Source organism: Gopherus flavomarginatus, chromosome 3 (genome assembly GCF_025201925.1).
Source record: "Gopherus flavomarginatus isolate rGopFla2 chromosome 3, rGopFla2.mat.asm, whole genome shotgun sequence".
Lineage (NCBI taxonomy): Eukaryota > Metazoa > Chordata > Testudines > Testudinidae > Gopherus > Gopherus flavomarginatus.
Genome location: NC_066619.1, coordinates 236,358,836 through 236,372,094, shown reverse-complemented (window position 1 = coordinate 236,372,094; position 13,259 = coordinate 236,358,836). Strand labels below are relative to the sequence as shown.

Sequence of the window (13,259 nt, the reverse complement as noted above, 5' to 3'; positions counted from 1 at the left end):
TGAGTGTTATCTCAGATACAATACACACAAATTAACAATGTTCATTACTTTTATTATTTCCCTTTAACATTAACAGTAAAAACCCAAAGGGCACATCTGAAATCATTACCATAGACAAGTAAGCAGGTGATGATCAAGGATAGATTTTAACTTTAGTTAAAAATGAGATCTCTGTTAACACATGTTAAACCTTTATGTTTAATCTGTCCCAGTTTGTATTCAGCTCAGACACTTGCGTTTCCTTTCCCTGACCTGAAGAAGAGCTCTGTGAAGCTTGAAAGCTTGTCTCTTCCACAACAGAAGTTGGTCCAATAAAAGATATTACCTCACCTATCTTGTTTATCTCCAGTATTATTCAGACTAGATATGGTCCTGAGCCAAAACCCTAGATACAAAACAACCTCCTCCCTTCCTCCAACTGTGAGGTAAGGAACTCAATCCAAATGTTATGACTTAAGACCATTCCAACATTTTTTGGTTTGCCAACAATTCCAGAAAGACAGACGCTAGCTAGCTTTGGGTCAAATTAAATGTTTTATTTTGATTGAGCATTTTTAATATTATTTTAACATTAAAAGAAACTTTAAAGTCAAAAGTTGTTTTAAATCAAAGGAACCAAAACATTTCATTTTAAAAGTGTTGAAACAAAATGTTTTGATGGGAGGGTGAGAAATTTGGGGCTTTGTCCCCAAAAAGAACAATTTGGAAAAATGTGAATTCACAAAATGTTCCCAATGGCACTGAAACTCCATTTTTTGCTGAAAAAAGTTTTAGTCAAAAAAATTTCACTCAACTCTAAGTAAAGCTGAAGAGGGCCTGGTAAGGCCAAAGGAGAGGAACAAAATCTAACCTTTACCTCAATTGCCCAGCCTATTGCTGACCCTCACCATCCAAGCACACACCTGTAGATGACTTGCTAATGAATAGCTTTTGTAAGGTTTAAAAAGAAGAACTTAATCATTTATTTGTAAGTTAGACAATTTCAGTTTGTCATTGGTAGTTCTCATTCAGCACTTTCCTGCAGATCACAAGCATGCAACTAATGGACCAATGTTAAGACTCAGGGCATGTCTACAATTGCCATTTAAAGTGGAAAAAGTCCCTTTTTTGCACAAAAACTGTGGGAGCGTCTACACTTGTCAATGACTTTTTGCTGCGAAACTCAGAAGTTTCACTGCAAAAAGAAAACCACCGCCATGAGAGGCATACAGCTCTTACTGGTGATGCCTTTGCGGTGATGTGCAAGTGAAGACACGTTCTTCCTGTTTAGCCTCCGCAGGATATCCCATAGTGACTAGGTGACCACTCTGGCCAGCAGCTCTGCTGCTCTGACGCCAGGTAAACAGACATCCACCCCTCCCCTGTAAAGCCCCAAGGAACTTTGAAACTCCCCTTCCTGTTTTCTTGGCAAGTGCTCACTTATCTGACCAGGGGACCAAGATGCCCAACAGTCAGCCCACCTACCTTCCCACAAGGCCCATCGTCAAAATGGAGAGAGCTGCACTGTGGGATAGCTGCCCTTAGCGCGCTGCTCTCATCGGTGATAGAAGTGCGGCAAATGATGCCTGTGGAAGTAAGTGAGTTCACAAACCAGTGCTTTTCTTTCACTGGTTCACTATCACCATTGAAACTGACAGCCCCAAAACTCTGCAAGTGTAGACACAGCCATACAATATCAAACCTCAGTTTGATAGACCAAATCCCTGGAGATCTAACAAAAGTTCAAAGTCTTGACTTTGAAAGGCCCTCTAATCATTTCTAATCCTAAAAACAGCAGTGACTGTTTTGAAGGACTATGTGCTAGAAAAGAAGACCAGACACGTATGTTAGATTGAAAAAAAAAGAAGAAGAAAAACAGTATACTAAGAAAATAATGGTCTTCTCTAATGTAGACTTTTGATATATGACAAGGGGGATCCAGGATCCCCATAAACAAAATTATGTTCCTCAAAAGGAAAATTATGAAAGCATTTGTACGCCCATCCAAATTCCGGCTTAGCACCCAAAACATATTCTGGAATGTCCAGGAAACAATCATCTATCGGAAAAAGCAGAAGTTTTCTGGATTAGGATAAGTTTTAGAAGCACTAGACACAAACTGTGTAGGGTTGAGAAATAAGATATTTGCCCCCTTACAGATATGACACAAACAAAAAATTGCAGATTACGTCAAGATTATTTATGTTTTTTGATTAAAAAGAAAAGCATAGTTATTCAACTGATAGTTGCAATTATACAAATATTTTACCTAATTATTATACTTCCAGATATGCAGCTTTGCTCTCACAAGGAGTGATGGTGCTATGATTTAAATAAAACAAATGAAAAAGTGGAAGAGGATTAAAGACATGGCCATTGCTTATTTCTTCTTTTCTCCTATTCTCCAAGGAAAGTATGGACTGCAGAGTATACATAGGGTCAGATTTTCAAACTCAGAAACGCGAAATTGAACTCCTGTTTTACAGACAAACACCCATTCATGCTAAGTGGCAATGCATGTGTGCAGATACCCAAAGTGTGTGTGCAGACTGGGTCTCTCCAAATATAAGTTTGGTGCCCAAACAGGTCTCCAGTTATGCAAGCCTAACTGAAAAATCTGATCCACTCCGTATTATTGCCAAACCCAAGCATTCAAAACTCAGTCAGTCCCTAGCAAATGATATTTTGTTAATATATATTATTTATATTGCAGAAGCACCTAGGACCAGCAGTCCTTGACCAGTACCCCACTGTGCTAGTCATTGTACAGACACAGAATAAAAAGATGGCCCCTGTCCCAAAGAGATCACAATCATGTTCTTTGTCACCTTTAGAGTGCTCTTAGATCACATTTTCAAGCTTTTCTCCACAACCATGAGGACTATAAATGTACCTCTTTTTAAAATGAAAACTGAGATTTTCACCTAATCGTCTGCCTCTGGGAATTGGGGATTTAAGAAAAAAACAAATATGGCAAGACTCAAGAAACATGTTTCAAGCTCTCGCATGATGTCAAATATAACAAAAGTACTAATAAGGACTGTTGTTTGCATTTGTGGAGGACTTGACTAGCCCCTGGGTTACAGCTGTTTTATTTAACTCATATGGCCTGGGCCAAAGCCCCCTGAAATCAATGGGAGTCTTTCCTGACTTCAGTGGACTTCGATTTTAACACTTCACTAGGGGCCCAATGCAATCAATAAAAATTATTCAAACTCCAATGAAATTACACACCAGTTGCAGGGTTATTGACTTTCCTAAATACAGCTCTCAAATAAGCATGAAAATAAATCTTTAGTGGGGAGTTGGAGTGAAAATTTCTACTTGAATTCAATTCCCTTTCTGTCCAGATAAAGGTATGTCCGTGTTTTAATTTGGTGTGTAACATGTCTTGTACCGGTTTATACTTAACCCCTGAAAGATATATTTGGAGGACACAATTTTTGAGTAACAATTCAAAGTGAAATGAAGTGCAATAACATTCCTTCCAATTAGTTACAGCCCCCCAGAGAGTGGTGTTGCAATGAGTTAGCAGGGGCTCAGAAGACACTTAGTACAAAATTTCAAGGGTGCTCCTAAATGCTCCTGCTTAGGTGTCTACACCATTACCTTTCTACTCTTGCATTACCTTTGCCAGTATTTTCTTTATCTATGATGTATAAGATGAACTATGAATGAGTTGTGAATTTTTCTGATCTTGGCAGATGGGAAAGTCCACATCTGATCCTATATATGATCTCATTATTGTAGTTTATGCAGCGATTAATTGACAAGCATCGCTGAAGTAATAAGAAAGACATGGTACATTTATCTATCTGTCATGCTTCACTGAACAGATTATGGGCCCTGACCCTGCAAATCTTTACTGACACAGATAGCCCTCGCTCCCAAGAATAGTTCTATTGACTTCAGTGCGCCCACTCAGGTGGTTAAGAGTTTGCGTGACTGGACCTTTCAGTGGAATCATTTAACTGTAGTGTCAGTGAACTTAAAGATCAGATTTGGGGATAAAGCATGGTAAATGGCTACAACTTCTGTTGGATACTATGGAACATTTGAAATTTTGTAATAAGTGTTTTCTGAGCCTCTGAGTTTACTTTTAAAAAAAACTTGAAGTGCTGCATATTTTCTAATGAATCTTGCTTTGGGGTTGGACGGGACTAACAAAATTAGAATGTTTGGCCATCACCCCTCCCATCCTCCAGCTTCTCTTAGATTGTGCTTTACCTTTAGGCACTTGATTCCATAAAGCAGCGAATAGACTTGTCTGAGGAGAATGTGCATATATAAACATGGTAACAGGGTCAGATGCAGCAATGACTTTTATAAACAATTTTCTTATTCCAAGCCAGTTCAGCTGATTGACTTGACTCATTGTATATTAACTTTTCATGTCCCTATTTACATTTGACAAGAAATGTATTCCTCCTATGAACCTTATTGGGTGTACAAGAACTGATGAGAAACTCAAAATGAATCCTTCAGGATTCAATTTGAGCTCTATTACATCAGTACAGGATACAACTATATTTTACTACTTTTTTTAAGAGGTTCTTTTTTCTGATTTTCTCAGTATTAACCTCTTTCTCCTGGCCACCAAGAAGCTTTTTTCCCATTAGAAATGAAGTTTCTACTTTGAATGGCATCTCAGCACACATTCCCTATATGCCCACCACTCTTCTATTGACTTGTGCAGCAGATGGTGGTCTGTATTTACTTGCGTAGTCATTACTGAGCAAATGGCTCAACAATAGAGTGGAAATTTTTTGTGCAAAACCTTTTTTCGTCAAAATTGCAAATTTGAGTAAGAGTAAACAAATTCATATTGATTTCAGTTAATTGTTTTGGTTGGGAAAAAAAATATCAAACATTCCAAAAGAAAATGTTTCACTGTTTCAGAAAGAAGTTGCATTTTGGAATTTCCATCCATTTCATTTTAAAACAGTTTAAATGTTTTTAAAACCCTTTAAATTGAAACATTTATTTTTGTGTCAATAAAAACATTTCATTCAACCCAAAGAGCTTTTGTCGGCATTTCAATTTGCCAAAAATTTTAAAACATTTTCATTCAGGTTAACCTGGAAAAAATATATTTTTTGGACATGTACCAAAACCAAATGTTCAGTCATTCATACAGCCCTACTCAGCAAATACTTGCTCAAAACCTACCTGAGTGACTGCTGGTTATTTTGACTTTGTTCATTATGGCACCAATGACTCATTCGGGATAGCAACATTACTTAAAAATAATTAAAACAGTTTTCACAAGTTTTTGACAAGTGACTTTGGGTTCATGGATATTCCACACCTTGAAAATATATATATTTTTTAATAAAGTTGTCTGGCAGTGCAGGTGAGAAATATAAGGACAGGAAACCCAGAGGGGAATGGGGAGGAAGCAAAAGGCACATGAAGGGTGGCTTAGGATACAAGAAATGGGAATAGGCATTGGCTCCTAAACTTTACTGGTTCATGTCCCACCTTCTTAAAAAATAGTTGTGAAGTGAATGGATTGAACATCAAGCTCACAGACCCAGTTTGGGAACCCCTGGATTAGAGGTTACACTTTATATTAAAGTTCTATTTCTAAAGAGTTTATAAGAGGATAATAAATGATTAAAAGATATTTTAATAAATGGTAAAACTATGGTGATAGATAGTTACAGAACCTGTTAGGTTCTGTAACGATATGTGACTTGGGAACTTACATCACATTTGCCCAACTGTCAGTGAGACAGGATCCTAAATCACTTAGTCTGAAAATTCTGTATCATGCTTATAACATCCATTATTCATGTATTAATCCTTTATAAGCTATTTATAACTACTTTTAATATAATGTAACCAGATAGATACCGAAGGAAGTCGATTTTGTAACCATATATTAAAATAATGTTTGATCCAGCAAACTTCAATTAACTCCAAGCATATGTGCAGCACATAGAAGTAAATTGGAATACTCTCAGTGCATGAAGTTCAGCAGTCATGTTTTCAGGATCAGAGCCTATTATCAATCCTGGAGTTCTGGTGGCCATGAACAAAGTGCTCAGGCTTTGCTTTTGTAATGTATGATGTCACCAGATTCTCTGGAATTTAAAGCCTTACATGAGGCATGTATAGGTAAAGGATGTTGGTTTTATATTGTAAACCACATGCATCATTTTCTCTTATGCAAAGTACTCCATTTAGGAAGGAACAATCAGTTGCACATATACAAAATAGGAAATGACTGCCTAGGAAGGAGTACTACAGAAAGGGATCTGGAGGTCATAGTGGACCACAAGCTAAATATGAGTCAACAGTGTAACACTGTTGCAAAAAAAGTGAACATTATTCTGGGATGCATTAGCAGGAGTGTTGTAAGCAAGACATGAGAAGTAATTCTTTCGCTCTACTCCACACTGCTTTAGGTCTCAACTGAAGTATTGTGTCCAGTTCTAGGAAACATATTTCAGGAAAAATGTGGACAAATTGGAGAAAGTACAGAGAAGAGCAACAAAAATGATTAAAGATCTAGAAAACATGACATATGAGGGAAGATTGAAAAAACTGGTTTTGCTAAGTCTGGAGACGAGAAGACTGAGAGGGGACATGATAATAGTTTTCAAGTACATAAAAGGTTGTTACAAGGTGGTAGGAGGAAGAAAAATAGTTCTTTTTAACCTCTGAGGATAGGAGACGCAGCAATGGGCTTAAATTGCAGCAAGGGAGGTTTAGGTTGGACAATAGGAAAAACTTCCTAACTCTCAGGGTGGTTAAGTATTGGAATAAATTGCCTAGGGAGGTTGTGGAATCTCCATCATTGGAGATTTTTTAAGAGCAAGTTAGATAAGCACCTGTCAGGAATGGTCTAGATAATACTTAGTCCTGTCATGAGTGCATGGGAATGGACTAGATGACCTCTTGAGGTCCCTTCCAGTCCTATGATTCTAAAATACTATGTTTCTTCTAATAATTTTGCAACAAGCATAGAACAGGCTGTCTTAGACTTACATTTTAAACAGAAAAATTGAGCAGCTATTTTCAGAGATGAATCCTGGGCCTGATTCTGATCTCACAGCAGTGCGAGGGAATTAATCCAAAGTCAATGTGTACAACTGATACAAGATCAGGAAGAGCAACTTTTCCCCCTGGTGTAAAAGTTCACTTTCAAACTGCAGTTCAGGCTGAGTTTTTACAGTGTGCACAAGAGACTTAAAAAACAAAAACGCTAGTCTTTCCCAGTTCATACCCTTGTTCACATTTATAATTTATACCATGTTGGCTGAAAGAGGCAGCAAGAACACATTAAAATTGTATTGCTTCTTCTCCAAGTGGGACAAGACTTTCCATGACAGGATTTGTATCATTTAGCTCTGGGTCCTCTCCATATTTAATCTTTCATGCTAGGTTAAATATTGCTTTTTTTTCCCTCTATAGAGAACTCTGAAGAATAGACAACAGCTTTTTGGCAATGCTGTTGTGGTGAGATACTCTGACCAAGTATTAAGCAATAGCTACACTGCATGTTCCTGCTTCTGTGTTTATTTTAACCCTGGTAGTCTATACTGCAATTAAACAGCCCTGCAGCCCAAGCCAGCTGGCACAGGCCAGCTGCGGGTTTTTAATTGCAGTGTAGACATACCCATAGTAAGAGAGAGTCCCAGAACTTGCCATCTAAACAGAAACAGCAGGCAAAGGTGGAAGGGGAAACCAATCCAACTTTTACACACACGACTAGTTCCACTGAAGATAACAGGACTAGTCACATGTGTAAAATGTTCACAGCACCTTGCCACAATTCAGTATCATCATGAGAGATGCCTGTTCAATGAAGTTTTTAGGGATAATCTTCCTGCCTACAAAATTCTTGCAGCTTGTCCTTTTCTTTTGTCTGACTGAGAAATACAAAAATTACATAATTCTAATACAGCCAATAAGTAGTACAATCTCCCTGGAGACAACTTGGGAAATTCTATGGAAAAATCAGTTTAAACTGCATCACAATACATGTTCTTCATGCACAGAAATTCTGTATTATGGTAATACCTAGAGTCTTCAGCCGAGATCCCAGTATGCTAGGCATTGTACAAAAAACACGTAAGAGACAGTCCCTTCCCTGAAGAGTTTGTCTACAAACAACACAGACAAGAGGGGTAAGGGAACAGAATTGGAAACAGGCACAGATAGGCGAAGTCACTTGATCAAAGTCATGCAGCAGGTCACTGGAACCCAGGTCTCCAGACTCCCAGTCCAGTGCCATTAGAACACACAATCTCCCAAGAATGGTTGTGCACAGAATCTCACATGCAGTATCTGATCCTTCTTCCACTGAAGTTAACAGGGCCAGTATCAGTCCCAAACTACATTTTTCACAAGTCATCACAAACTCTGTACCATAGCAGTTCCTACATATTAGCTATTTATAAGACAATTCAAACTTGTCTGTAATGCTAGCAGCCGTTTCCTTTGGAGTTAAGAGAAAATCAGCTATATTTATATTCTCTTAGGTTTAATAAAAACTTGTTTTAAGAAATCTAAGTATTGGGCTCAATTTGAGTTGACAATAAAACTAAAACCCACAAAGCTCAAAGTATATTTTCTGGCCTACTAACTCAACTACATGCCCAGTGCAAGGATGAAATCTGAAAAAGGATGAAAAGAATACAAAAATTTCTGTATCATTGAATGCCTCATTGTATACTGAATTAGCCATTTCATGCCAGGGCTGGTATCACAGATGTCTCTGAACAGGAACAATTGAAAGTCATTAACCTGAATAGCTTTCCATTCAAATGGGAGCACCTTTGAGCAATGGGACCACTGCAGCCTACAAGAAAACCAGTTCCACCCAGGTTGCCTGCCAGAGGCTGAAGCAGTGGAAAATTCCTAGCAAAAAAAAAAAAGAAACAACCCATTTTAAAAGTGCATTAAACTAAACAGGACGAAGGCTCTCTTATTCTGGAATAAAAGTATCCAACATAGAGTTAATCAGAAACAAGTCCATGTGTATACATACAAGCCCTCCAAACTGACACTTAACAGTCTCTGGCACATCTCTCTGAGCTGGGAAACATTTTGACTGCTGGATCCAAACAAGCTGAGGGGAGCTTGTTGCAGGAATCAGAGGGGGCTTAATGATCAGGAAGAGAAGACTGAGCCAGAAAACTGAGATCCAGAAGAGAGGACCTGAGGGCACTGACCAAAACCCATAAAATGTTCAAGAATGGTGAGGACTCTGAGGAAGGGAATTGCATACTGGCATTTCTGATTTTTCCTATATCTATGTATCTCCTGTGCTTTGTCTATGAGTAATGAATTATTGATTTAGAAATTCCTCTGCATAGAGTGTCTTACTTCAACCGTCACGTTCCCGGAAGGGTTAAAATATAACAGTGGTTCCCAACTGGGGTTTGTGAACCCCTGGGGATTCGTGAAATATTACAGTGGGCTCTCAGGAAAAAATTCCCTAATGGGAGACAGAGCTGTCCCTAGGAACCCTGGGCAGCATGGGGCCAGCAGCCCGGAGCCCCTGGACTTCCAAGAGCTAAGCAGATCAAAGCAAGCATACCTATCACACTAAGGAGATTTAAACTTCAAGACTCCTTATAAGAAATGGAAAGGGAGGTGAATATTTTTTGCTGTTTTTAAAATTAAATAGGCAGCTAGTATTGTTTTTAAAATTATGAAGAAGAAGAAGTTTAAGCTTTGTCGTAATGTGCGCTGTTTGCCTGGACTGCTCAAGACCTGAATGCTTGTGCAGGAGGAACTCTTTTGAGTTGGCTTCTTAAATACCTTCATGCCATTTCACATCTAATACTCCTTGACGAAATACAGGAGCCTTGTCTTATAACAGGCTTATTCAGTGACACAAGCTACAAAAGTGAGATCTTGGAAGAGTGTTGCCGTTTTCATAATGTAATAAAAATACTGCAATGATAAATAGTGTGTAATAGGCATATCATAAAAACAAATTTTATATTTCCAAGATCACTGCTTTTATAATTTATACTCAGGTAAAGGAGAAAATCCCTGGATGTATTCCTTTTTAAAAGGGGGTTCATGAGACTTGACATGCTAGTGAAAGGGGTTCACAGGCTGTTAAAATGTGGGAATCACTGAAATATAAATCAGAGTACCCATGGGGGTGGAGCTCTGGTGACGGTGTATTGGAGGGTCGCACTGGTCCTGGAGCCCATTCCTTAGAAGTGACACCAGACACAGTCTGTGCCCAGAAGGTATGTCTGAGAGGCCGGAGCCTACCCAGAACCAGGGGAGTGTAGAAACACACAGATCCAGCACAAGGGTCCAAACACAGTTGTCGGGTGAGCAGCCACAAGGGGGAGCTCAGCCAGGACTGATCATTTTCTTGCAATTTTTTATTTTGTTTCTTTTTCCCTCTAATTCACTAACTATTTTTCAGCTTCTTAAAGTGGTTCATGAATCATTCAGACTCAGTAGAAATGAATAATAATGAGCCTATTTACATTGTGTTCAGTATGCAACTAATTACCTGAAAATGACTGCTTGGTATTGCATCAAGGATTGTCTCATTAGCATTCAGTGCTGCTGTTATAGCAGAAAGGAGGAAAGAAAACAAGAGGAAAAAGCGGAGTAGAGAGCAGAAAACCAATTTAACTGTGCTTTAAATAAGAAAAAATATAATAATAGGAGATAGATCTATCTCCTAGAACTGAAGGGACCTTGAAAGGTCATTGAGTCCAGCCCCCTGCCTTCACTAGGAGGACCAATTTTTGCCCCTGATCCCTAAGTGGCCCCCTCAAGGATTGAGTTCACAACCCAATGCCAAAGCTCAAACCACTGAGCTATCCCTCCCCCCTTTGGACTGCTCATCAACCCTTTCCCCCAAATATACTAAATGGTATGTATGATATCATGTCTTGAGGCATGATAGAAGTTACAGAATGAATGGTGTAGAGAAAGTAAGTCCAGTGCTGTTATTTACCCTATCTCAAATTACAAGAGCAAGAGGATATATAATGAAAATTAAGGGCACCAAATTTAAATCCTACATAAGGAGATATGCACTGGAGATAAATTGTGAGATTCACTGCCATAAGCTACCACTGAAACCAAGAATTTGGTTTATGCAGCAGAGGAAAGCTACCTATTAAGCACTCTCTTGCAAGTTCCACTCAAATTCCAAATACAGTAGTAATATAGTGTCTTACCACAAAAACTGCAGGACATTGCTATTTCTTTATTTGTATTGCAGTAGTGCTTAGAAGCCTCCATTAGGGATTGGGTCCCACTATGTTAGGCACTGTACATGCATAAAATGAAAAGATAGCCCCTGCCCAAAAGAGTTAATTCTGCTTTACAGAGTAATTGAATAAAAAAGTTGCTCAGTGGAACATTTGAAACTAAAGTTTATAGGATAATTGACCAACCACCATGATTTCATTTTTACAGTGGATTATTTGCAGCAACATAAAATCCTTGAAACTATGAAGTAAACTGGTATAAAAAAATTATGACTATGTATAGGATGGGATTTTCAAAAGTGAGCACAAGCCCCCCATCATCAGTCACAGGACATTTGCTCCCCTTGTCACTTACGTGCTTTTGAAAATCCTACCTTATAATCATACGAAAGCAAGCTGGCCACTATAGTGCTATGATCACTGCACCATCCAGGAAATTTTGTACTGATGTCTATGGGTTGTGCAATCTTTCTGAATCAATCTACTGCAAATGAGTTAAGTTAAGGCTGATTAACTGGGAACAAAAAAAAATGCTGTTTGGAATCTTCATAAAAAAGCATTTAACTGGACTAACACTAATATATGCAGTTGTGTATAGAATTAAGTAGGAAAGAATAAATGCCTTTCTTACTGTGCATTCTCAATAAGTCCTTTGGCAGAAGGTTTCTCTGCCACAAGGACAATACAAACTAGCTCATATCTTCATTGAAGTCCTTGACCTTCGCAACAAACACAGCCCTATTAAGACAAGCAATTCAGTTTAATATGCAAAATCATGTGGCTCTCAAAACCAGCCTTCCAGGAAGAATGCAGTTTGTTCAGAATATGTGTTTGCATTGTACCTGAAACAGATAATCTGAAATATTCCAATGTATTGTGATATGACCCACATAACAATGCTATCTTTAATTAGTCCTTAAGTACAGAGTTTAAAACCATGTGTGTATATATATAATTTTTACAACTAAGAAACTTTAAACACACTGTGGCACTAAAGTATGCAGCATATTTATATTTGTAGCAGATTATTGCCCCAGTTCTGGACAGTACTTAGATTGTTGCTTAACTTTCAGCACACCAGTAATAAATTTCTGTAAGTCTTCCTAGGTACGTCTATGGCATTCATCACCACCATATTTGAATGCTTCAAAATTATTAATTAATCTTATCCTCACAATACCCATGTTAGGTACTATCCCCATTTTACAGATGGGAACTGACCATTGAGTATTAAGGGTAAAATTTTCACAAGTACCTACATCTCATTTTCAAAAGTGATTTAGGCATTTAGGAGCTTAAGTCTCATTGAAAGTCAATAGGACTTAGGCTACTAATTCATATTGGGTAACATTTTCAAAAACACCAACTGACTTACCCAAGGCCAGACAGGAAGTCTATGAGCAAGTTTAAGATTTGAACCCCAAATTCCTGGTTAAGACCAGTGATTAATCCTGCCTCCCATTGGCTTCATGTGCTGAAAATTAAGCACCTGCTGAAGTTCTCTGCAGAACTGGGATCTAACCAAAGTCCAGGAAGGGAGCTAGTTCCCCTACAATCATAAAAATATATGGTCCCTCATTTCACTGGTACCTTTTGCTATTTTCCCATTTCAGTTCTGTGCCAATTTCCTGTTTGGTAGCTCTTAGGAACATTTCTCCAGCTTAGAGATAAGAATTTATCCTTTCTGAACTACCGAACCATAAAAGTGAAAAATGGTAAAGACCTCCTAAATCATCCATTACACATCCCCATATATGAAGGATTGTTCCTTCCAGTAGAATCACTAGTGTTATGTCTAGTCTCATTTTCAATGCCACAATCGCTTTTCTAGGACTGCTTTAATTAGTAGGAAGGAGAATGTAGCCCATATTGTGGTTATTATCACAGAGAACAGTTGTTTGAAGGAGAACATGTTATCTTTATGTTACAGTGCATCATTTTTTGATAGCATAGCTCTATTTTGGGGTAGTCTAGTCTATTTATCACTGATAAATGATGGATTGATTTATGAAAGCATATGCTAGTTCACCACCTATTATTTAAAACTCTTCCTTCACTAATATTTAAAGCTTGGAT

General features: G+C 38.1%; 1 protein-coding gene across 4 annotated transcripts in view; it reads left to right on the top strand.

The window, feature by feature from the left end:
- Nucleotides 1-13,259, top strand: part of GABRB1 (gamma-aminobutyric acid type A receptor subunit beta1) — a 289,303-nt gene that overhangs the window by 229,255 nt on the left and 46,789 nt on the right. The gene's annotated exons all lie outside the window — the stretch shown is intronic.